The sequence below is a fragment of the Spermophilus citellus genome (genome assembly GCF_964194105.1).
Source record: "Spermophilus citellus genome assembly, chromosome: 7".
Lineage (NCBI taxonomy): Eukaryota > Metazoa > Chordata > Mammalia > Rodentia > Sciuridae > Spermophilus > Spermophilus citellus.
In genome coordinates this window covers 70,045,929-70,072,591 of record NC_138188.1, presented here as the reverse complement: position 1 = coordinate 70,072,591, position 26,663 = coordinate 70,045,929, and the positions used below count along the sequence as shown (strand labels likewise).

The 26,663-nt window shown below is 33.2% G+C and overlaps 1 protein-coding gene across 1 annotated transcript in view; it reads right to left on the bottom strand.

The window, feature by feature from the left end:
- Nucleotides 1-21,494, bottom strand: part of NAALADL2 (N-acetylated alpha-linked acidic dipeptidase like 2) — a 961,526-nt gene extending 940,032 nt beyond the window's left edge. The window contains exon 1 of the mRNA XM_081302331.1: nucleotides 21,390-21,494. The gene's annotated coding sequence lies outside the window, so the exon portion shown is untranslated. The remainder of the gene's footprint in view (nucleotides 1-21,389) is intronic.
- Between the last annotated feature and the right edge of the window lie 5,169 nt (nucleotides 21,495-26,663).

The following is a 26,663-nucleotide window of genomic DNA, read 5'->3' as shown; positions in this document are numbered from 1 at the left end:
CCAACCAAAACACTAAACAAAAGACTGATGACCTAACCCTACCTTTGAAAGTTCAATTTCAAATTATTTTTACCCTACAATTTTCATCAACTTGGATTATTTTTTATGGATATTTTTCATTTTCTACTCCAATAACATTAGATACATTGCAAAGTCACTGAATTTTCTCTTCTGCAAAGAACGAGTTTGTGATAAATGCTATTCAACATTTTTCTCTCAATAATCTTCCCCAGTGCATAAAATACTAGGATTTCTTTGCATTAATTATTATATTGATATAACCCTCTGAAGAGAATTGGAAATTTAAATTCAAGAACATTTGGGGGGTATAGTTAAATTTACAGATAAATGTTGAACATTTAATTTAATAAAATAAAGTCAATCTAATATTTTAGTAAATTAGTTCATAAATTAGTTCATAATGTGGCTTCAAACATGAGAAATACAGCTAGAAACAAAGCATTTGTTTGTTACCTATTTTTCCCTGAAATTGTGGCTATATTCACAGTTGGATCCTCACTTTTACTTTAAGAAGCTTCAAATATTACCATACAAATGATACATAATATTGTAAATTATATATCATTATTTTAATATATCTCAATTATTAAGCAAGTATCTTTAAAGCAAATCTTGATGGTTTTATTTTTAAAAGGCATGACATTGTGCTTTTTCCATTAATGACACTCTAATTGCAAATACTACTTGGTCCAGAAGGAACAGTACCCATCAATCTGATCTTCTAAGTAGTAAAGTTTCAGTATTCTGGGAGCCCATGCTGTGGAATTGCCTCAGGACTGGGCAATGTAAAAACATGTTGATGCAGGTCACCTGTCACAAGGCCCCAGGTCTGATTAGATTCCTTTGAAATTCAAAGAATTTCTTTCTATCCTTTCTTCCCCTAAATAGCTTGGATTGACCTAACACTACCAGAGGGAAAAGGGAAAGGAGCTAATCGGATTGAATCAAAGGCTTAATGTTAAATTCTGTTTCAGATGGCAACAGAGTAATTGGTATATTTCAAGACTGCTGAGCTCTGGAGTTGGCTTCTACAATTGTGTGATTTGGGGCCAATTTAGTAAACACTAACCCTCATTCTTCTAATCTGTAAAAAGGGAAACAAATAGGACTTTTTAAAGGGTTGTAGGGAGAAAATGATATAACAAGTCTAAATTATTCAGTGGAAAACCTGGCACTCAGTAAACAGGTCAATAAATAAAAGCTTTAATATTATTGTTTTATGATTATTAGACTTATATTACTTGATTCTTACTATTATCTCGAGTCTTCATTTTACAAATAACAAAATTTAAGTTTCAAAAGTTTATGCTTAAGTTATTTGATTTTCAAGACATAAGAGATAGCATAAAAATGACCCACGTTGGGGCTGGGGATGTGGCTCAAGCGGTAGCGCGCTCGCCTGGCATGCGTGCGGCCCGGGTTCGATCCTCAGCACCACATACCAACAAAGATGTTGTGTCTGCCGAGAACTAAAAAATAAATATTAAAAATTCTCTCTCTCTCTCTCTCTCTTTTAAAAAAAATGACCCATGTTTCCTCAAAGCAATTATGCTTTACAACCCATGAAGAGGGAAGGAAAGCAAATGTCCATAAGTTCATGTACTATCTTCAATATCTAAAATTATGCCTGAGCTGATATGTGCCTGAGGATGAGGATTCCTTGTTCTAAGTGAAATTAGCCCAAAGACAGGTTGTAGACTGTCTTCATTTCGAACCAAGATTTTTTCTTTACCCTATATTAGCTGTATATTCAGCTAATTGCATCAATATCTGGCTAATGGGTATGTAGCTTTGTGAGCAATTATCCAAATTGCATATTTAAGTGATGTTTATTTCAATTGTACTTGTCATGCCAAGCTTTAGAAATCTGGTTCAAAATTTCATACAATGTGAACTGCAGTCATATCATGCCTTTGATGATATTCATTTATCTACCATAAATGAATATAGCATAAATAAAATATTGCTTGTGATAAGCTATCTGTAATAAATATAAAGATCTTAAAATAGATTCAGATTGTCTACTTCTTAGCTCTTTCCAGGTACATATGTATGCAGTAGAAAGACAAAAGCCAAATGTCACATTTTTACAAATATCAAAAGCTTAAACTGAACTTCACTGGATCATCTAGACAACAATGACAGGTGGCAATAATCTATCCATGAAATTACAGAAGCCAGAATAATTATTTCAAGATCTGAATGAAAGAAAAATGACCCTACAACCTGGCACATAACAATGATCTCTCTCAGCATTTAAAAACTGGGCAAATATAAAAAGAAAGATTGACTTCTGATCTTTTTTTGGAAAGGACATTTCATTTAAAATTGTTGCAATAGTGAATGTAAAATTGTTTTTCAACTATGTGAGTCTTCCCCTCTCTATTCCCGATTTACCACTTTCTCTTTTATCTCACATCTCACAAAAAGAAAAAAAAAATAAAGTATGAGGATCTTGTTTTTTTTTTTTTACAGCACACTGAATTAGAAATTATTTTCTCTTAAAAATATGTCCCACTAATTTTTCTTTGTCAATATCATTACAGATTTATTTTCTAATTACTACATGCTAAATGTGATTATTTTAAATGATAAGTACCTTTGATGTAATAAGTGACCTTGAAGTCATTTAAATTTTTTCAACACCTCTGTATGAGAAGATCCCAGATACATCTGATTTGTGTACAGAAAGATCATTCCCCCAGATAGATTGCTCTGTTTTATTTATTAGGAAAATAGAAAACTTGAATAGGCTTTAAAAAATACATGATATGAGTGGCTATGGATTCAGAAGAGAGAACATTGAATGTATAAGCTCAGAAATGTAGAATTTTCTAAAATAGGAAACATTATTTACTTACAAAGAGTAACACAGATTCAAATGTAATAAGATCCTTTATACTCTCTAAAATAATCATAACATACATAATCATTCATACATAACAATCTAAGCAGCAAATGCTTCTTAAATTTGCTTTTGGAACACTGTAAACAACACACTTTTATATGTATGCAAGGTAGTAAGTTTTAATTTGCAGTTTTCACTATAAAACATTAAAAGTATGATTTATTCCACATTTAGGATTTTCTTTATAGATAGGAGCTTGCTGTTTTCCAGATACTATTAAAACTTGCTGGCATGTTGCTTTTCCAGTTAAAATCATGGTGAAAAGTATCAAATAGCTTTTAAACGATAATCCATAAACAGAGGGTTCCATTAAATTTTTCAAATCAGAATAACAAAGTCCAATCATCATTATAACAAATACTGCTAAGAGCTTGAAAATAGGATTCTGGTATAGCATTATTTACTTGAAATAATTATTTTCTTTAGAAAAAGAAAGGATTTAAGACAAAACGGCATATGAGACTAGGTGACAGACAGCAATGTGAACTACTGTAGAAAGGATTTAAGATCTGAGATTTGAAAAGAAAAGTTATGTTTAAAGGGTACATACTCTGGAGTTTGGCATTAGCTGTGTGGGAGTCATTAGGAATTCAGATATCACAAGGTAGATTTGTACCTGCCCCTCCTTTATTTAACAGACTTGAGCAATCCACAAGGAGCAAAACTTGAAAGTAAGTTCTCTCTTCCAAACAAACAAAAAAACCTGAGACTATTGAACAGAATTTAAAACAAGTATGTATGGTGTAACTAACTATGGCGAAGAGAAATTGCTTCTAAACCAGGGGCGAATGCTAATGTTGCCAACTCCAAGTCATATTCAAAAGTCCATTATAAATGGCTGCATCATAGTCATGTGCAGATCATAACAAGGACAGCAAAATCCTGCCTAAGGCTATTCAGTGTCCACTCACATGCAAACCTGTAGCTGCCTTCCAGACAAATCCCAGCTGCTTTTCTCAGTGATATTATCACAAATGAGTAATTAAATTCTCCACCACAAAGAAATCTCAAAATAAATCAAAGAATCACACTAAATCTGGGGCTCACTTATCTGTGTTGCCCATAGTCCCTATTGCAGTACCTTATTGAGTGAATAATAATTTCTCTGTGAGACTGAATCTATCCAATGTATTTGATATTGGCCAACTTGAGAAATTTATCATTAGGTTAGAAACTTTAACTGATTTTTTTTTTACGTTTCACTGCAAAAATCATTGTAGCAGTTCCTTAATTGGAAGGCTTCTTTGCGAACAAAAAGAGAAATGATTGGCAGTGTGATGCCATGTACAGGCTTCACCAACATGGCGCTGTAAGAGGGACCTTGAATAGAAGGTGTACAGGTATCAATTGCACCTCTTCTACTGTTTTCTGTTGCTTCATGCTTCAGAGCATTAGGTTCCTTGCATATAAAATAGAAAGCAAATTATTGCCTGCTTTATCTACTTTATAGGATACCAGGAGGTTCAAATAAGATGCACATGAAATGTTCTGCAGACTGTAAAGCATTAGCCAAATAAAAGTTATAATTACTATGTTTCATAGCAGAGAGGGAGAACTATCTTACTATATGTAGTCTGGCACTACTTCTAAATTTCTACCGATAGATCTATTCATTAAAGATAAAATTCTATTCTAATTGAAAACTAATATTTAATGAACCTCTAAGTCATCAAAGTATGCAATACACATAATTCCTGCTTGTACCCTTTGTGTACTCTTCTTTTCAAGAAGCTAACAAAAACACTTTAAGCATAAAACATAACTATATCTATAAACCACATCTTTTCCAATTAATAAGGCTATATACCAGGTACAAATTAATCTGGGAAATGAGAATTCCATCTCTTAAAAAGCTTTAGAAGAGTTTGCACAAGCAAATAAAAGTGCATCTGGATCTTTCATATAAATTGTGAAAAGGATACATGATTTTTTTTTGCCAATCTAAAAACATACCATTTAAAACATCTGAATCTTTCCAGATAAATCAACTGAATGCAAATTGACAATACAGCAATGAGTGCAGCAATTATAAAATAATTTAGAACAATTTCAGCTGCCAAAATACACAAATAATTGTGGTAGCATACATGCAAAACAGATTTTCTATGTAATTCTGAATTTCTGGAGAAACAAATCTTATACTTCCTACTAACAAAAGAAAAATTTTTGTGGATATGACTACATCTATCATAATGACATAGATTTTTGCTGGCATAATTATTTGCATACATAAATTTTTGTCAAGACTGTTATCAATTATGGACATAAGCCTTTTACAAATACAGAAAACAGTCTTGATAAAGCTCAGTATGAAACAAATAACTAACTTCATTTTAAAATGTTGCTCAAGTTTTTTTCAAACTAAGTAATTCAAAAGTATGAAAAATATGTGCTATCTCATGATCAAAATTAAGATGAGATGCTAGCCTCATGTGACATAGACTAAACATTCATCCACATTACAAAACCAATAAGCTATTTAAGAATATGGAAGCATTTTTATAGTTCAAGTGGAGACTAGAAAAGCATGAGGCTAAATTCTTGGACAAACTTCTTTCTGCTGCCAGATGGCTGATTACAACCAGGCAAAAGGCTATTTCTAGGGCAAGTCTAAGGAAAAGGCTTGTCTTCTAAGAACAAAGGTTCCCTTTTTACAAGTTCTCACCCTATATCTGGGATGTTACCTCCAACACTCCTGCTATGTATACTTCACTCACTGTACTAACATTTTCCCTTTGGAATTTTGCTGATGACTTTTTGTTCCAAGGATGCAATGACAAAATGTGTGTGTGTGTGTGTGTGTGTGTGTGTGTGTGTGTGTGTGTGTAGAGGGTGTTTATTGAGCATTACTCTGTTTCTGACTCTATGCTAGGTTTTTGTTTTATTACTACATTAATTAATTTAATTAATAAAGTTGAGAAATTGTTGCACAGGAATCTGAACATACCACCCCCATTGGCTTTCAATAAATCGTGCTGCTTCCTTGAAAAGATGCATTACAGGGCTGGGGATGTGGCTCAAGTGGTAGCGCGCTCGCCTGGCATGCGCGCGGCCCGGGTTCGATCCTCAGCACCACATACCAACAAAGATGTTGTGTCCGCGGAGAACTAAAAAATAAATATTAAAAATTCTCTCTCTCTCACTCTCTCTCCTCTCTCACTCTCTCTTTAAAAAAAAAAAAGAAAGAAAGAAAAGATGCATTACACCCTGTGGATATTTTTGTTTCATTGAAAGAGAAAGAAAATATCCTAAAATGCAAAACTGAAACATTATAGTTTTCTTTTTCAGGACTGAAAAAAATTGGAGAGACCCGTTCTTGCTAGTCCCTTCTGAAATGTGGGTCTTGAAGCAACAGGTTGGTCCTTGAAACCTGCAGCTCTGTATCCTGCATGTGTAAAGAAAGGTGGTGGTAACTTTCCAGACCCCTATGTATCATTCCCCTCCCTTGCTAATTTTAAAGCCCTTTCAATTTCTGGGAGTGGAGGTGGGGTTGGTGGAAAGGTAAAATTAACTGGTTTACTAACTCCTCCTGGGTTTTGCTAAGAATCTATGATTCATTTTTTAATTCATTAATTCATAGGGTATCATCATATCCAAGGCATTTCTACTATTCTTGAGGCTTTCTCTGCAAACTACATGCTTGGCTATCATGGACATGTTATTTGTTTTCATTCCAGGCTAAACTTGAGAAAAACCATAGCATCTTTATTTCCCCCAGAAATATCTTCTATCAATAAAACAACTGGTGAGTGATAGTTTATTTTGTGTAGCTCAGTGGTAGAGTGCATGCTTAGCATGCATGAGGCCCGAGATTTGGTACCTAGCACAAAAATGAAAGTTTGTAAAATAAAACAGAACAGTTTGTAGAAAAGTCAGAGAAGAAGGAGAATATCTCATATATCATAGCCCCTTACTTCCAAAAAAATGTTTAATCACGTCTGGTTGCCAAAGCTCCTGGCTCAGCATTTGACCATCCTGACCTTCCCTCCTGTCAATCATGTCCCAGACCCTCTTACTGGCTGCATAGACAGCCCTGCCCTTGCTGTCACTGCCACCATCTACCCCAAATATTTTGCCCATATTTGTACATAACAAAGGTACTTTTCCTTGAGTTCTCTGGGTTTTAGTACTTAAACCCAAGCACTTTGGTAACCAAATGATCTTCAAATATAGGAACTTCCCCTCCTAAGCCAAATTGATCATAAGTCATGATAATAACAATGGCCACAAAGTTCTGTTCCTTCAAGGAGTCTGGAATTTAGTAGGGAAAGCCAGACATGCAGAAGACAATTATATTGTGATAAATGTTAAAAGACAGACTGGAGGTCTTATAGGAGCACAAAGAAGAGAACTCTCTCTCTCTCCCAGCTCCCCGCCCTTTCTTGGATGTATTAGGTTATCAGGAAACACATAAAAGAAACTGCCAGGAATCTTGAAAAATAGAGGAGTTTTTCAAGAAAACACAGTTGAGAAGGGGGCTCTAAGAAGAAAGAACACCAAAAGAGACCCTAAAAGTCACTGTGGCTGTGAGATCAGGAATCAGAGCAAAGCAAATACTGCAGATATTCACTTTACCAGTTTTATTTCAGAATTCACCTACTTTTCTCCCTTTATCTACCTAGGTCTTCCTCCATGCAAAGCAGTTCTCTGTTTTTCTATGACAAAAGACTGTGCTGGCTGCTTATATTTGGGCACAACAAGATAGGATTAATTTAATAGTTTCATCTTAATTCAGCTCTGAGCTTTCTCAATTTAACTAAATAACTTTAATGCTCTTTGGCATCATGCTTTAGAAAAACGATTTTTTTTTTTTAAAAAAGCTATTATAAAAAATAATGATTTCACTAAAGAGTGTGCATAGTAAAAATCAGTATTCCAGTAGATGGAGCAGAGGTGACATCAGAATAGCTGAACACTGTTGGCCCAGAATATATAGTAGAAGTCCAGACACTCAGCAAAGCCACAAAATGAGAAAAGAAAAAAAAATTGAGAGCAAAGACTGAACATTACTGAATGCTGCTTGGCTAACCACCTCATTTGGACTCAGAAAATTTCACATCCTATTCAAATAGAAGGGGGAAAACAACCTTGGGCAAATACCAAAATGATTCTTTGAAGAAACATTTATATTTTAGAATAAAAAGCTGTAATTTTGATTTGTTTAAAAGTCCCACTGTGGTGCTTCACAATCATTCCACGTGACACAGATGAGGCTAAAATTCTAGTGGAGTCTCTGAGTGCATGGCTACTTCAGTCTCCTGCTGATCTAATGTGTGTGTTTCTTCCCTCTCAGACCGTTCATGAATTGTGTGATTGCCTGATACAGAATTTTGAAGAAATAGATCAATAAACACAGTAGGCTTCTGGTTTAAAGTCCTTGCCTACACAATGGCCCTATGAACAATGTTATTGCTTAGAAATTGCAACAGCCAAGAGCTGGCATGCAGATCCATATTTGGGACACATTGACAAATAGAATTATTGATATTAAAAGATAAATATGGAGAAGGAGTTATTTTGAATATCTGTTACCTCACAGTTAAATGTTTATGATTTGATTAAATCCCTTAGGGTATTATTAAAGTCACAGATGAACTATTCAATCTGTCATTTCATAGAATAAATATTATATGAGAATAATTCCTAGTAGTGAATGAAAAAAAAATAAGTCTTTGTTTTTCCTCAAGAAGCCAATGTGTGCCTTTCTCTGTCTGTTATGTTCTTTGGCAATATGCAGAACTGGATTATTCAACAGGAAGACTATATGTTTAGTGCATGAATAAAACAAAGCTCAAAATTTTGTATTAAATATATATTTAGTATGTCACAAAAATTTATTAGAGTAGTTATCAGTGGAAAACAAAATATTGGATCCTACCATAAGATTTGTAATCTAGTCGTATTACTGAGAATCTTAACTAAATGGTTAAAGACGTGGATTAATTTAAACCTTAGTTCTGCTCCTATCTAGTCATACAAGTGATAGTCAATTACTCTTTCTTACTCTCAGTTTCCTCATTACAAAATGAAAATAATAAAATATTCCCAAAGACTGAGGACGAAGTGAGATAAAACTTTAGTTATCATCATTTTTTGTTTGTTTGTTTGTTTTGAAATTTTTTTTCAATTTTTATTCATGTACTATAGTTGTATATAATGGGATGAGACTTGTTATACATTTGCATATACACACAATATGACGATATAATTTGGCCAATATCATTCCCCAGTATTTTTCCTTTCCCTTACCTCCTCCCGCCCTCCCCCTGGTACCTTTCCTCCACTTTATTGGTCTCCCTTTGATTTTCATGAGATCCCCCAATCTTTCTTTTCCTTTTTCCTCTTAAGCCTCCACAGATGAGAGAAAACATGACTCTTGACTTTCTGAGTTTGATTTATTTCATTTAACATAATGTTCTCAAGTTCTATTAAAAAAAATGTGACAACTCTTGTGAAGGATTACAAATGAGTAAAAATTGGTTTCACAGAAAATTTCCAGATAGTTGGAACAGTATACTTTGAGATTGAGGTATGAATATATGCATGTATGGGCTAAAAAGACTGATTAATAGTGGGGTTAGGAGAGGGAGCATGGGAAGATTAGATGAACTCTAGATAGGGTAAAGGGGAAGGAAGGGAAGGGGGGGGCTAGGGGTGTAAAAACAATGGTGGAATTGATGGACATCATTACCCTAAGTACATGTTTGAAGACCCGAATGGTGTGAATATACTTTGTATACAAGCAGAGATATGAAAAATTGTGCTCTATATGTGTAATATGAATTGTAATGCATTCTGCTGTCATATATAACAGATTTGAATAAAAAAAAATTTAAAAAAGGATAAGCCATAGCAAAACCATAGAGCAGATCAAATTTAGGGGCAGTATAGAATGCTGGTCAAGAGCTGGTGTATGACTGTGGAGACAGACAGATAGGTTTAGATTTAAATTTCAGTTCTTCTACTCACTGACTATGTGACCTTGGTAAAGTCTCCTAACATTTTATGATGTAATTACTTCACTCATAAATAAAAGAATAATAGTACAACATCATCTTCTTTGAGTTGTAATGAGATTAAGATTAAATCATGCATGTAAAGCTTTGAACATATTGCCTGTCATACAGTATGTCTTCAGTAAATGACAGTATTCTGTTATTCTATAAAAGAAAGAGAAATGGGCTGGGGTTGCGGCTCAGTGGTAGAGCACTAGTCTAGCATGTGCAAGGAAGGCCCTGGGTTCGACCCTTAGCACCACATAAAAAAATAAATAAGTAAAATAAAAGTATTGTATCCAACTTAAAAAAAAATAAATACGAGAGAGAGAGAGAGAGAGAGAGAGAGAGAGAGAGAGAGAGAGAAGCAAACCAAGAACTTTTGTTTGCCTGAGGGCTATTCACAAAGCCTTGAGGGATGGGAAGTAGGAAAGGGAGTAAATGGTTCCAGGCCCTGTATTTGACTGCTCCATGTGACACATGTAATTTTTTTTTTTTTTTTTTGGTACCAGGGATTGAACTCTGGGTTGCTTAACCACTGAGTCACGTCCCCAGCCCTATTTTGTATTTTATTTAGAGACAGGGTCTCATTGAGTTGCTTAGCACCTTGCTTTTGCTGAGGCTGGCTTTGAACTTGCAATCCTCCTGCCTCAGCCTCCTGAGCTATTGGGATTACAGGTATGTGCCACTCTGCCTGGCTTCTAATTTGTCTTTAATATCCTCTGACTGTTTGATAACCTTTACCCATCTTTGATGTTTTCTTTAATTATCATTATTAATGAGTGTTAAATCTCATGAGTGGTACACGATGAAAAGAAAACAGTTATATCCCAATCAAAGGTGTTCACCCGAACTAAGTTCTGATGAAATTCATATACCAACCTGCCCATCCTGAAGCACATCTTAGTGTTGAACAATCAAATTAAAATTTCCAATCTTAAAAAAACTCTAATTTTACACATGTGGAGATACACTGTAATTATTTCATACTCTGTTAATCTTCATTCCCAAAGAAATCATACTTTCCAATAATTTGCTTAAACATATTAAATAATAATTTCTGAGTTAAAACTTTAAAATATTTTATCACACATTAGAAAACTACATTTTTATACCTCTGCATTGCCTTCCTGATATAAATTTTAAAAACATGCATATTTAAAGAAAATATAAAACAAACTCATTTTCCAAATGTTTCCAGTCTCCTTATAATTCCCACCAAGGTAATAACCATTTTATTACCTTAAAAAGATACAATAGTTAGCAGAGGCATCCACAAATGAAATTAAATATCACTAACTTAGGTAGCTCAGGCTGCATAACAAAATGCCAGGGGTTGATTGGCTTAAACAATGGGAGTTAAGTCTCACAGTTCTGGAGGATGGCTCAAGTTTTGCCAGAGAGCTTTTTTTGTGGTTTACAGAATGCCACTTTCTTACTGCATCCTGTCATGAAAGAATGAGAGCAAGAGTGAGAAGCAGGGACAAAATGACAATGTCTTCTTCTGTCTCTTCTTATGAGGGCACTAATGCTATCATCTAGGCCTCACACTCATGGTCTCCTCTAGGCCTAATTATGTCCCAAAGAGAAAGGTGGTTAGGGCTTCAACGTATGAATTTGTGCAGGAGAGAGGCAGTTCAGTTCATAGCTGAACAAAGATGATCACTGGCTAGGGGAGGTGAGATAAACTAGTCTAAACTTTCTCACACACAACACTTTCCATCTTGCCATCCTGACACCCATTCCTTCTTGAAGACTCTCAAGTTGCATAGCTATCTGGGCTTTCAGAGTAGTCCTGCTTATAAAAAGTGTGTACTGCCTATTTCCCAGTAAACTAAAAATCAATTAATACCATAAGTATAAAATTTAAAAACAAATTTAAGGGTTATAGAGTAGAAGGGAATTCATAACTTATAAGGTCATTTCATCCACATTACATTTTGAATAAAATCTTGAGGAAAAAAGAAGATCAATAAGAAAGTAAATACATTAACAAATTATCAGAGACACATACATATACAAAAGAGATACACAAGTATGTAAATTGTAATTATACATCACCAGTCTTATTATATGTATAGAAAAATTTAATGTCAAAATATATACCATTATATGTAAAAAGAGACTTTCCATGACCTGGCTCACTTTAGTTATTTCTATCACATTAAAATGTTTTGTTCCAGCAAAGAATGTCATGTTGCTTGCTTTATGCCCTACATATGACTAAATTTTTTGCATGAAATACTTGATTCTCATTTCTCTAAAATGTAGTTATTAAAAATTAAACAGGTTACTTAGGGAAAACATTATTATTAAATATTTTATCCAAAAATCAATAAAATAAACACATTATGCAAATAGCTTCAAGATTTAGAAGTGGAATCATGTGAAAAGGAAAGCAGAATAACTTGTTAAAGAAAAAGAAAAGAAAACAAAAATAGAAGAATTAATATATTCAAGAGTTGATCACTTGAATGAAAAAATCACTGGTGGTCTTATTTTTTGAAAAGAAATAAAAGTGGAATAAATAAGCAAAAATGAATGACAAATAATAACTGAAAAAATACAGTGTCCATTTAAAAGAATTGTAATCAACGTTTTTGCTAAATACTGTGCAAATAAATTTGAAAATCCACACAAAATGAGTAATTTCCTAATAAAATATAATTTATCAAAACTGACCTCAGAAAACAGAAAATCTAAACACTAAACCACATAGAAGAAATGGAGAATTTTTTTTTTCTATAGGAGAAAGAAAGCAGTAATTCTAGATAGTTCTCATGAAAATTTTTTAATAAAATAAATCTTTAAAGATCAGATTTAATGCTTCTAAAATATTTTCCAGGATATGAGCTAAGATAATGTTTTGTTCCAACAAAAATAATACACACACAGCCAGATACAGTGGTATGCACTGTAATTCCAGTGACTAGGGAGATAGAGGCAGGAAGATCAAAAGTTTGAAACCAGTCTTGACAAGGTAGTGAGATCCTGTCTCAAAATAAAATAAATTAATTAATTTAAAAAGCTGAGAATATTGCTAAGTGGTAAAGTGACAGTGGGTTCAATATCCATTACCTCAAATAAAATTACAAAGCCAAAGAAGGATTGTACACACACATAACCCACATATCCAAATTTTCAAGTCAGGACATAGAGATTCTTATCAAGGCAAAAGTCTTAAATAAAATATTAGTGCACACAATTCAGGGATAAATGCAGGGAATCATATTCACCATGCTCAAGTGAGATTTATCTAAAGATTTTATAAATTTATATTAGACAACCCATCAATAAACATTTACAATAATATAAATAAATCTCAGAAAATGGTATTTTATTCCCTTTATGGATGCTGAACAGCCATTTGTTAATTTAATAATGATATTCAATTAAATAAAACTAGATATCAATTTTTTACAGGATATACAATTTCTAGCTTAGCCCAAAATTCAATCACATGCTTAATTGAGCAACATTAGAAGCCTAATCAATAAAATCAGAAACAAGACAAAAAAAAAAACCATCATCAGAATTATTTGAAATTATACTGGAAGATACTAGTAAAAAAATTAAACAAGAGAAAGAATGTGTGTGTGTGTGTGTGTGTGTGTGTGTGTGTGTGTGTGTGTTTGTGAGGGAGAGAGAGAGAGAGAGAGAGACAGAGAGAGAGAATATGAAAGGAAAAAGTAAAATTAGTACTATTTGAAGACAACCTAAAAATACAATTATATTTATAAGACATCTAAGAGAATCAACTTTTTTTGTTTGTTTGTTTGTTTGTTTTGGCATGTAGAACTGACTGAAATCAAACACACTGAGGAGAAAAATTAGTTTGAGGAGAGACGTAGTTACAAAAGTTATAAAATACTGTAACTGCATGACATATATAATGTTGTTAAGCTCCCAACTTTCTATGGGCAGGAACCAGGCAGAGAAAGGGCTCAGCCACCCATGAGGGAAATTCTCCCATGCTTTCTCTATGTTCCTAAGGAGGATAATGGAAATAGAAGATTCTTCCAGAGAGTACAGTCAAGATCCATGAGTTATAACCAAGAACAGAATAAGGAATTTTCTTATTCTCTGGGTAATAGGATGGGTAATATTACCTAGATTGATTTCAGAATTTCTAAAGCCCTCTGCCTGCTTTATGGTGTCCATTCTTCTCCTTTTTAAATCGCAGTGACTATTACTGCATGGAAACAATTGAAAATGGTATGGATATTTGCATGTACACATATATAGATGCACAGGAAACTAGTAAGAGTGATTACTGGTTTAGACTTGTGGAAACTTGGGAGGAAATAGGCTTTTCTGTGTATTTTTTAATATTTTAAACTTTTAGAACTATGGGAAGGTAATCCATGTTATTTCATAAGGCTTAATGAATTACTAGAAAAAGGTTAAGAGAAAGTGATTTAATATGATGGTTTCCATGTTTCTTGTTTCATGAATTTAGTGCAATATGGAGAGACAGAATATATATTTTCAGTATAGCCATAGTAAAAAAAAAATAAAGCCTGTTTTAGGTTTGTTGAGTACCAGTTATATCTGAAGGCATCCACAGTTTTTGAGTGCAATTTGCTTGGTACTATTCAGATTTTACCAAAAAGAAAAAAAAAAAATCCATATCCTGGGAAACCCCACTGTTGAATGCAAAACATTTCAGTTTTCAGCAATTGGTACAAACAATTGGCACAAAACACATGGCAGCCCCCAAAAATTGAGGTTTAGAGAAACACTCTAGTTTCTAATTATCTAAAAATACATATTTTTAGTGGTAGAGGGACACAATTACTTTATTTTATTTATTTATTTTTATATGGTGCTCAAACTCAGTAACTCCACACAGGCTAGGCAAGTGCTCTACCACTGAGCTATAACCACAGCCCTGTAGTTCCCAATTCTAACAAACATAAATATCCACCACTGCTAAGAAGTAAAATCCTAAATCGTCAAATGATTTTGTTGACAAGATATTTTGATATTAACCCATCAGGGTGATACCAGGAACTAGTGAAATATGAAATTGGTAAGAACAAAGATACACATGGAGGTGGATTATATGTTTGACTCTATTCAGTATTACCATTATATTAAAAAAGGATGGCCTACAGCTGCAGGCAATTCAGAGAAGTATTATTGGAAAATAATTCAAAAAATAAAAATATCCTACTTCATTGTGAGACAGAAAGAAAATATCATTGTTATTTTGCATGAAATATTAGGATATTTACATTCTTTTTATAATCTCATATTTGCCTTTAAAATCATAATAATATAGTCTATAAAATGTAAAAATTCAACAAAAATTATAATAGTTAAATAAATTGAGATATAATGAGATAGAAAAAACTATTGTTAAAGTGTCATTATATTTTCTCAATATATTATTTCTTTAATTATTACCCCTGTTAATTTCTTCTTCCCTTAACTAAAACCAGTGTAATTTGTTTAAATAGAAACCATTACATAAAAAAGCAAATAATATGAAGTAGTACATACTTTCAAGTAAATATCCATTTTTCATATTTAATGATAAAGTTAAAAATGCACATGCACATAATTATTTATGACATATTGTTTTATGTTATGATATGTTGGCTTTTTTTGCCTGTCATGGTATGGATTTCAGAAAAGACTAATAACCCTAGCCTTTGGACCTGAAGTCAGAAATTGATCTGAGTTGGAAATAGATAATTAGGAGTTAAAACCTCATCTCACTTTTGTACTACTTTTTATATGCTCACATTATATAATAGCATACTACATTAAAATCATTTATGTAAAATCAGCACTGAAGGTAAATATTTTAAAAGAAAATTTGCAGCATATTTATCTTTGTTCCTCTATTATCTGATTTTACATATAGCACTAGATTCACTGAAAATATTTGTATGAGATATCTTTGAAAAATTTTAGAGTAATTTTAGAGTATGAAAGAGTAAAAGAATCAAGAAAATGAGTTTTATAGCAGCACAAACAACTTTTTATTAAAAGGTGAACATTCAGGTGGAAAAAAATTAGTTTTAGAAATCATTCTCTTTGGAAAAAACACAGAAAACGAGGTTCCAAGAACAAGAACAAGAAGGCATTTTATGCCAGAAAGTCTGGAGGCTGTGACAGGAGAATCACAATCTCAAAGCCAGTTCCTAAGCAACTTAATGAGGCCTTGTATCAAAATTAAAAAAAAAAAAATGGACTGGAGATGTGGCTCAGTGGTTAAGTAGCCCCGAGTACCCCCCTCCCCCCAAAAAAGTCAGTTCACTTCATACACAGGAAGATATGAAGTTCATACAGTGTAAGAGGTTATATGTCATATTTGCAAAGAAATGTTACTGTTTTATTCCATTTGTATGAGAAAATGAAAGCCATTGGTTTAAAGACAATTTTGAGAATCAAGTACTTAATTAATTGCTGCCATACTGATTAATATAGTCAAAAGTTGATGTCATTGAAATTTACATCAAGAACTATATGTGAGGAGCTTTAAAAAGCTTGTGAAATTAGGCAGCTAACAACTTTTATATAAAATCAAAAGTTAATGAGTTGGGTTCTTCCCCTTTAAAATATCATTTAGATTCTAATGGTTGATTTTTATTCACTATATATATATGTCCTCTTTTACCTTTAGAAGGGAAACTATTACAAGTTTGTCTTCTGAAAGGCACACATTATATATATATAAATTTAATATAATTTAGGATTTAAGAGTAGGTTTATAGTAATACAAAATTAATATTATGCCAGAAATAATATAATAAAATGCAAATATTTAATTATATAAATAATTATTACAGAAGTATAAGACACTGATTTTAAACAAATAGTATGAGTCTTCCTAACAAAGCTAATCTCATGATGAGTAAATAACTATAAAACCATATTTTAGATGAATTTATATTGGGGTAAGTACAGTTAAGGACAGAAAATGAAAAGTACCTCAAGGCTTTTATGATTAGTTTTCTCTTTATTTAACCCTTGCATGAGAATTAAAATATCAGAAAGATTCTCTCTTTAAATCCATTGGGTCAGAAATGTACAGATCCTGAGGGGTTTATGATGGTGTATGGTACCAGGATTTATTTCCCCATTGAATTGCTCCCATTTGATCATTTAACTATCCTTTTTTAAAATTAACTTTGCACCCTCATCAAAGACTGTTTCTTAAGTAAAATAAAATAGCACATAGAAAAATCTGGGACAAATGGCATTTACTAAACAGTTAAGGGAGAAACTTCTTAAGAAAAATAATAATAAAAATTGTGAAAATTGCATCTATCCTGGTTTAAAGACTTCCAGAAGGCGGTGTCAAATCTCAGGCAGCATAAAGTGCCTCTAACTAGCCTCAGCATAGAGCCAATCAATAATATGTGATCCCTAATTACTTTTGTAGTGTGTCACTGTTTAACACAATCAAATCTAATTGACCAGAAAATTTTGGTTAGATTGTACTAAGCTATGGCTAAGTTTTTACTGCTATTATTCTGGTTTCTTTGTGAACATCTCAACTTTACTGCATCATTAAACTCTAAATTAGATTTTGATAATAAGAATATTTTATAAAATTTTTCAAACAACCGCAATATTCAAACAGGAGCTACTGTATTCTTAAATCCATTGTCATTTCTTTTTAAAAGAATTTAATTCAGACCCATTTTTTCTAGGTTATTAAAACAATGGCAATGTGATTTTAATTAAACACTTCATTTGAAAGCCATGACAGGAAATGTCAAATGCTAAAGGTGAACATATATTAAGTGGATATCAGAACATCTTTCATACAATGGAAGGAATTCAAATATGATGGTTTGTAGTTTCAGAACCAATGACAAAGATTACAGACAAGAAAAGTGACAATTAACTACCTTAATTTAGATGTTTGCATTAGTTCATTTTCCTGTTGGAAATCAATGAGCTTAACAATGAATTAGACATTCCTGCCACTAATTATGTATGCATAAGATAAGAAACAAATAATTAGGTTTTATAAATGTCTACTTTGTGTGATCAAAGCATTGAATATAAACATGTGTGAATTTATTCCTTAAAGACAATAAACAAAATGCTTAGTTATTCTTGTAATTTATTTTTTACAAATTTCTTCTATAAAACAAGATCATAGGATACAGGGGTCATTACTAGAAAATCTCCTCATATAGCTGTACCTTAACTGCAAACATTTTTACTTCTGTTTATTTTTATTTTCTAGAATATGTGAAGTCTTTAGAGGATACAACAACAAGTTCAAAACAAAAGAGCCAATACTTTTTTACTAACATAAAATACTGTGGATCAGTCAAAGAGCAGATGTAATAGTTCTAATCAGTTTGAGCATTAACATCTAAATTCTTCAGCTCTAACTTGGCTGTGAAGAAATGATCAGCAAGTACTCAAAATTGTAATAACATAGCTTGACTATAACATCTATTGCCAAACCCTTCCAAAATATTATTTTTGGTGTAGCTCAGTAAGAGAATACTTGCCCAGTGAGCACAAGCCCTGAGTTCAAACCCTAGCCAATACCACCCTCCACAACATTCAAAAGAAAAAGAAAGGAAGGAGAGGGGAGGAAAAGAAAAGAAAGAGAGAAGGAAAGAAAGAAATTATGAGGTTGGGGTTGTAGCTCAGTGGTAGAGTGTTCATATAGCATGCACAGGGCCTTGGGTTTGATTTCCATCACCGCAAAAATCTAACGTAATTTGGTGGTTATGGTACTAATGGGTTCTACTAACACGTGGAAAAAACACCTAAGAGACACAGCATCAAGCACTATGCCCATTCTCAAAACAGATCATAACTGAAGTAACCTTGATTCTGTCTATAAATGTATACATTCATGACATATGAGTAACAAAAAGCATATGAGTAACGAAGATAAGAAGAAAGATATTGGAAGGGCACTAGTAATAGTACAAAGATCCCAGTACCTTTTAATTATTCCTTTATCATTAGGAAAACACATTTGACTTCCAACAGTCCTGGATTCCATTTTCTTGTACACATATATTCAGATTTAAATTGAGCCAAAGAAAATAGACAAGACCTCAAGAATATATTGACTTGGCTATTTCCCATCTTCCACTAGGCCTAGTGCCTAACTGCCATTAGCTACTGATAAAATACATTTATAATCCCAGTTAAGGTACAGATTTGAAAGGCAGTAATAAGTGATAAAAATGAATAAATATATGTGATTGCTGTAAAAAAGGAAAATAAAGAAAATCAGAGGAGTAACATTTGATAAAGCTAGAATATTATGCTAGGAAATAAACATTTAAACTACTAATTTTGTGTCTTCTATATGAAATAAGATTTCGATGCCAATATTTAAAAATAGACTAGAACTTTCAGGCAATTCTTAAAGAATCACAAAACTAGTCTCAAACAAGTGGTATGACTCTCTTTCATTAGGGATTCATATAATTTTTTAGTGAAAATACCAACTATGAGAGAATTGGTAATTTTCGGGCTAGGGTTTATTCTTAGTCACTATAGTAGATCGGAAGTTCACATTCCAGGTCAATAAATGAAAAAGAGCTTCAGAAGAAATATTACACTGATGAATCATGTAGCATGGATTGTTAGGGTTAAGAAAATCACGTTTTCATGCCTTTCTGTCTCATGTGGCTCAGGAGACAGGAGGATCTCCAGTTCAAAGCCACCCTTAGCAACTTAGCCATGCACTAAGCAACTCAGTGAGACCCTGTCTCTAAATTAAATACAAAAGGTGGGGGGTGGGGGACGTGAGGATGTGGTGTAGTTGCCGAGTGCCCCTGAGTTAAATGCTTGGTACCTCTTAAAAAAAAAGTAAAAATCACCTTTTTCCCATTTCTACTATAAAATTCAGAGAAATTCAAACAAAAAATATATATATTTGTATTTTACTCATTTGTAATGACTAAAAATGGAACATAGATAGGATCCAACAAATGTTAGGCAATAAGTGCTTTACATAATAACACAATTTTAGGGCTGGGGATGTGGCTCAAGCAGTAGCGCGCTTGCCTGGCATGCACGCGGTACTGGGTTCGATCCTCCAGCACCACATACAAATAAAGATGTTGTGTCCACCAAAAAATCTAAAAAATAAATATTAAATTCTCTCTCTCTCTCTCTCTCTCTCTCTCTCTCTCTCTCTCTCTCTTAAAAAAGTGACACAATTTTATAGCCTTATAGCCTTATATATGGTTGGAAATAAGTGTTTTTACATAATAACATAATTTTATAGCCTTATATATGGTTGGAAATGACCTTATAATTTATTCAATCCAATGTCCAAACCCACTCACTTCCTCCTCCACTTCTTCTACTTTCTTCTCCAATTAATTACTTAGTTGACTTTAAAATACTTGAACTTGAATGGCTTTATAAGGGGCACAGCCTCTTTCCCCCCAGATAGTTCATAAATGTGTATTATCTTCCTCACCCTTCAGGGCACAGATCTTGTCACCTTTCTCTGATCAAATCTTAAATCAGGGTATAAGGGAATTCTAAGGTTAAATAATTCATCCAAGCCCCTAAAGTATGCTGGTGGTCATGCTGGGTCCTTTCTTGGTTCTATGCTGTCTTTACAGCTTTTGCATTATGCACACCACGTCAAATTTCATACAAAGTAAACTTGAACAAGCATCTGAACATTGATGATAGCTAGTGTTCTACAGGTAAATCATTGTGATCCCACAGTAGCATCTTCCCCTACCCCCAACTCCAAGAATAGTTTTAAACTTTTTCAGCATGTCTTCAAACTCCAGTAGATATATGGAAGTCTAAGACTGTGTGTGGCCATATAGAAAGAAATGTTACAAGAGGCCAACAAATATCTTTATACTTGAGAAAAAAAGTAATAACTGATATGTGGTCACACTGTATTGTGGCATAGATCGAATTGTTTATTTTTGGGCAGGGGTGGGTATGGAGGATTGAACTCAGGGGCACTTGGCCACTGAGCCATATCCTCAGCCCTATTTTGTATTTAATTTAAAGAAAGGGTCTCACTGACTAGCTTAGTGCCTTGACATTGCTGAGGCTGGCTTTGAACTCTCTATCCTCCTGTTTCAGCCTCCTGAGCCATTGGGATTATAGGCATACGCCATCACACCCAGCATAGATTCATTGTTAAATTTTAGAAAAATCATTGGTAACGTCAACAAACAACAACAAAAAGAGAGCCTAATTAAATTAGTTGTAATGACATTTATAATTAAATAAAAAGAATTGATGCACACAAAGGCAAAGAGATTATACCAATTTTAAGAGCCACACAGAAATTGATATACTTACCTATTATTGTACAAAATGGGTTTATCCATAAAAGATGAATAGAAATTAAAATACATAAAATTTGCCAGAGAATAGTGCTTGCGTTCTTCTTTTAAAATTAGCAGACCACAGAAATAGGCCAAGTCACCTTATTAAAAGTTGATTCAAGAATAAGTCTTACATTCTAATTAATTAGGTCTTACTTCAATTAAATGATCCTACAGCAACCAGGTCTTTGCAGGGTATAGGAGATGGATAATTTGAACCCAGGGCTCTTCATCCAGGTGCCTAACAGTCAAAGTTCATTTCCTGTTAATAAATTTAAAAATGTAAATAATCAATTTAATTGGGAGCTGTATCAGATAATTTATCAGTTGGTTCCTGAAATTTTTATTGCTGATTCTTTTTAATGTTACTTTATAAGTTCATTTTATGGTAAGTACATGTAAATTCTGTACCATTTGTGGGGAGTCAAGAAAATATAGACTTTTTTAAGCAAAGTATTTTATCTCAAGGACAAATGTATGCACAGAACACTTTTCTCACTTTTACCTTTTACATGTGTTTACATTTGCACCTTCATTCAGCAAACATAAATGGCCCATTTACTTTGTACCATGTGCTACTAAATATAAAAGGTAAAGCAGAAAACACTCAATTGGACACAGAATGATTCATTATACCTTTGCAGATTAAAAGTTAACAAAAGGCAGGGATGTATATTAGATTATATCTAGGTCTAGGTGGCTGTTCATTTGAAAACAAGTATGACCTTGAGTAATTTATGTAACCCTTCAACTACCAATTTCCTAACATGAAAATAGGTAACACTAGAACTATTGTGAAAATTAGAAACATGGTCTTATAATGTGCCTATAACATGGTCTAGCATGTACTAGGTGCTCAATAAATGACTAATAGCATAATAACATCTTAAAACATTAAATGTATTCATTTTATCTTACACTTTTTGATTCCAAGAAAGTTATTCTCCATTTCATACTAATGGGCTGTGATATCAAGCAATAAATGTTATTAATTACAAAGAATCTCATTTTTTCTTCTTTTATATTTATTTATCTATTTTATTTGACACATAAAAATTACATGATTTGGGGGTATCAGGTGATGTTTTGATACATGTATATATTGTGCAATGTTCATAATGGGCTAAAAGTATCTATCTCCTCAATAATTATCATTCCTTCATAGTGAAACAATAAAGACAATTTCTTATAGCTCTTTGAAAAATATAGTACATCATGTATAGTCACCTTAATATGCAACAGAACATCAGAAATTATTTCTGCTATTTAATCTGTTTCTTCTAAGTATAGTCTGTACCTTGGTTATTTCACTTAACATAATGTCCTCCATTTCCATTTATGTTCTCACAAATGATAGGATCTCATTTTTTTTGTTGGACTGAATAGTATTGCACTGTGTAAATGAATTACATTTTCTTTACTTATCAGTTGATGGCTGCTTCTGTCTCTTTGCTTTTGTGAATAGCACTGCAGTAAACATGAAAATGCAGATATGTCTAATGCATTAATTTCATTTCCTTTGGGTATATACCCAGGAATGAGATTGCTGAGTCATATGTAGTTATAGTTTTATTTTTTGAGGACCCTACCTACTCTTTTCCATAATGGATGTACTAATTTGCATTTCCACCAACAGTGTTGAAGAGTTCCTTTTTCTCTGTGCCCTTGCCAGCACTCATCTTTTGTCTTTGTGATAGCAACCCTCCTAACTGGAGTGAGATGACTTCTCATTGTTGTTTAGATTTACTTTTCCCTGATGATTCATGTTAAGCATTTTTTAAATGACCTGTTGGATACTTTCATGTCTTCTTTTGAGTAATGTCTATCTACATCTAATGCCCATTTAAGATTGGATTTTTGCTATTGAGTTTTTGAGGTTTCTTATATATCCTGGATATCAATCCTCCATCAGATGTAGTTTGCAAATATTTTCTTCCATTTTATAGGTTGTCTTCATTCTGTTAATTGGATCCTTTGTTTTTCATCTTTATTATTTTTTACATTTTTATCTTAGCTTTGAGCCCCTCAAAAGCTATAAAATGTTCTCTGTCATTTATAAAAATAATAAAAAGAAACTGGTATTATTTTCTTCTATAACAGTCAACTTGCAATATCATACAGGACGTGGATAGGAAAACATGTCTTTACATTTTGTTAGGTTAGTTTACTTTCTCTGCTCTCCTAGCTTTTTTTCCCCTCATTTTTAAATTTCACATCTTCCTTAAGCTTTACATAATAGAATATAATAATGTGTCATAAAGTCCTCAAGCACCAAAAGCATTAAATAATATTTCTGAATTTTTATTTAAAATTCTTTCTGCTTTTAGAGAGGAAAAAATTTAAAGCAGGTCCTTTATGTTCACTAATTTGGAAGTGTCATCTAATTGTTTTATCAAAAATTTCAGAGCCTGTTGATAAGATTAACCTAATTGGCTAACAGAAGAACTATAAGCTTTCTCGATTGACATATTCAAATGTGATAAACTCAATATTTGTGTTCTCCACAAATTCACATGCTGAAACCCTAACCTTCAAATATAATGCTATTTGGAGTAATTTCTTTTGGGGGAAGTAATTAGGTAGGTGAAATCATTTGGGTGGGCTCCTTATAGTGGAATTAGTGACCCTTAAAGAATACATCAGAGAACTTGCACTCTCTCTTTCTGTCTATTCCATGTAAGGACATAGCAAAAAGACAGCCATCTCCAAGAGTCATCAGCAACCACATTGGCTGGCACCTTAATCTTGTTCTCCCCCTACCTCCAGAACTGTGAGATATAAATTTCCATTGGTTAAACCATCCTCTGAAATTCTGTTAGAGCGCCCAAGTAGACTAATATTTTAAGTAAACTCTATAGTTCAAGAATTAGTGATATTATATTATCAGTAACATACAGGTACAAACACACATGTATACCACACACAAACATACATAATTAAAGATATTATTTAAGAATATCTCAATTGTTTGGATGCAAATAGGATACAGAATGGGGAGAATTGAAGAACACTACTCAATTCTCAACTTTTATTGAAGTGTCTCAATGTTCTAATCATGGGCAAGATGTGCATCAAATCCATTATCATTTTAGTATAAATGTGAGCTTCTGCCCTCCTTCAGCATTAAAGGAGCCAAAACAAAAAGATTTAGATATGTGCACCAAGGCACCTAAGTATTCAGGCTATGAATCTCAAGAAATGCTAAGTCACTTGGGACTTTCCTCCTTAACCTTTCCCTTGGCATCCAATTGAATCAAAATGGCATGCTGCCATCTGCATCCCTGCATTTGATTAAGAATCAAACTATGTAAATTGGGTAAGGTAGCTAAACAGATATATATCTCCTTGTCTAAGACAGTACCTTTTGACTGATCCTTGCTTCTTACAACCCCATATTAAAAATTCTATTTGCTTAATAAGATGAACTCTAGTTTCTTGTGTTGAAATAAAATATTTGAGATATGATTTTTCTTATGTTCTTATGAAAACCTGAATGAGTGAGTTCCTTGTGAACTTCCAAGCATTAAAGAAAGTCAGAATACTGAAACTCGAAGTTCAGTAATTATTTCACTCAAATATCATACCAACATCTACCATTAGTTCCCACTAAAAATTTTATTTTATTTTATGTATATCCCCACAAATCATAGTTCAATGTTGAGCACTTGGCTGTTGCTTATGATATATGATATAGACAGGTTAAGAGCTAAGAAAGACACATGCTCTTGTTGATGAATTAGATCAGACATTGATAAACTTTGGCCCCTGTGCCAAATTCTGTCTGCTGCGTGTTTTGTAAATAAGTTTTTATTGGGCACAGCCACACCCATTCATTTATATATTGTCTATGGCTGCTTTTCTACTATAATAACTCAACTATAATTGAGCAGTTGCAACAGACATCGTCTAGCCCACTAGCTTAAAATATTTACTATGGGTCCATTACAGATTAACTTTCCCAACCAGCAGATTGGATCAGTGGTTTTTCACTGTGGGCACCAGACAAGATCTTATCAGAGGAGTGACAGCCTTAACCCATTATGTCCTCATGTCCCATTTGTGGACTACCTATAAAAATTTAACACATACAGTAATTTCGTTGCCTGATTTAAGTTTTGATAGGTGTCCCATATAGGGATGCCAGGACATAATATGTTAAGCTGTGTGATTACACAATATTCCAATCCAGTGATTCTGCAAGAGAAGTCTCTTGGCTAGCATCAGCCTCACTTGGGAACTTGATAGAAATGAAAAATCTCAGATGCTATCCTAGATTTTTAGATCAGAATCTCTGCTGTTGGAGCCCAATAATCTGTGTTTATATCAGCACTTTGGGTGATTCTAATGCACATTACAATATGAGAACCACATTAGATTAGAAAAAGAGAGAAACATTTGTATATTCCTGACCAAAATTATTTGGCTTGGCTATAGAAGATTGATTTCTTTAAATATTGTGATTGATTAGAAGAGCCTAATTATCTTTTACCAGTGTTGAAATATGACACCTTGTATTTAGTATGAAATAAAACTGAGGAGCAGGATTATTTTGATGCGGGAATTACTATAGCACTTTTAGTGAATACTAATACAGCCGCCAGCTGTATATCCAAGAAAAGACAATATACCAAATGCCAAAGTGTAAAACTTATTCAAAAATAGATTGAAATATCAAAGCAATATAGCAGATAAGTTGCAATTTTATAGGACTGCCTGTCAAGACAAACCTTTGCACAATGGTTCTCAGCAGGCACATGGGAGAAATGGCACTGCCGCTCAGTATGGGATTCTGCTAATCAAGGATCTGTTCCAACATGCATACCCCAGCTCAGTCACAAATGTGGCCAGATCACACTTTCTATGATAGTGTATGGGTAGAAATATAGAATAATCACCTACAAGCCTTGTGAGAGTTAGGAATTAACCGTAAAATTAATGTTACATTGAAATTGTATAATATATAAAATTCTCACAAAACAACATATGTTTTAACTTTACAATAAATCCTTCTCCTTAATTGTTTCTCTCTAGAACATGAACTAGCTCTAAGAGCTATGGGTATGATCTAAAAGGGTTGTTATATACCAAAAATAATGCCAAGAAATCAATGAGACAAGCACAACAAAGTTATTTCTTCTTGAAACACTCTTGTTTCCATGAATCATTTGTATAATTATTTTGTGTGTGTGTGTGTGTGTGTGTGTGTGTCTGTGTGTGTGTGGTGCTGGGAACTGAATCCAGGGAATCCTACACACGGCAGGCAAGTACTCTACTACAGAGCTATAGCCCCAGCCTTCAATGTATTATATTTTAATGGTGTGACCTTGGCAGCTATATAAGGAAATAAATAATAAAATTATTTAACCTATTGAAGAGTCTCCATGTAAAGGTTAAAGGAAACATGCATCAATCAGTAAGAATAAACTATTT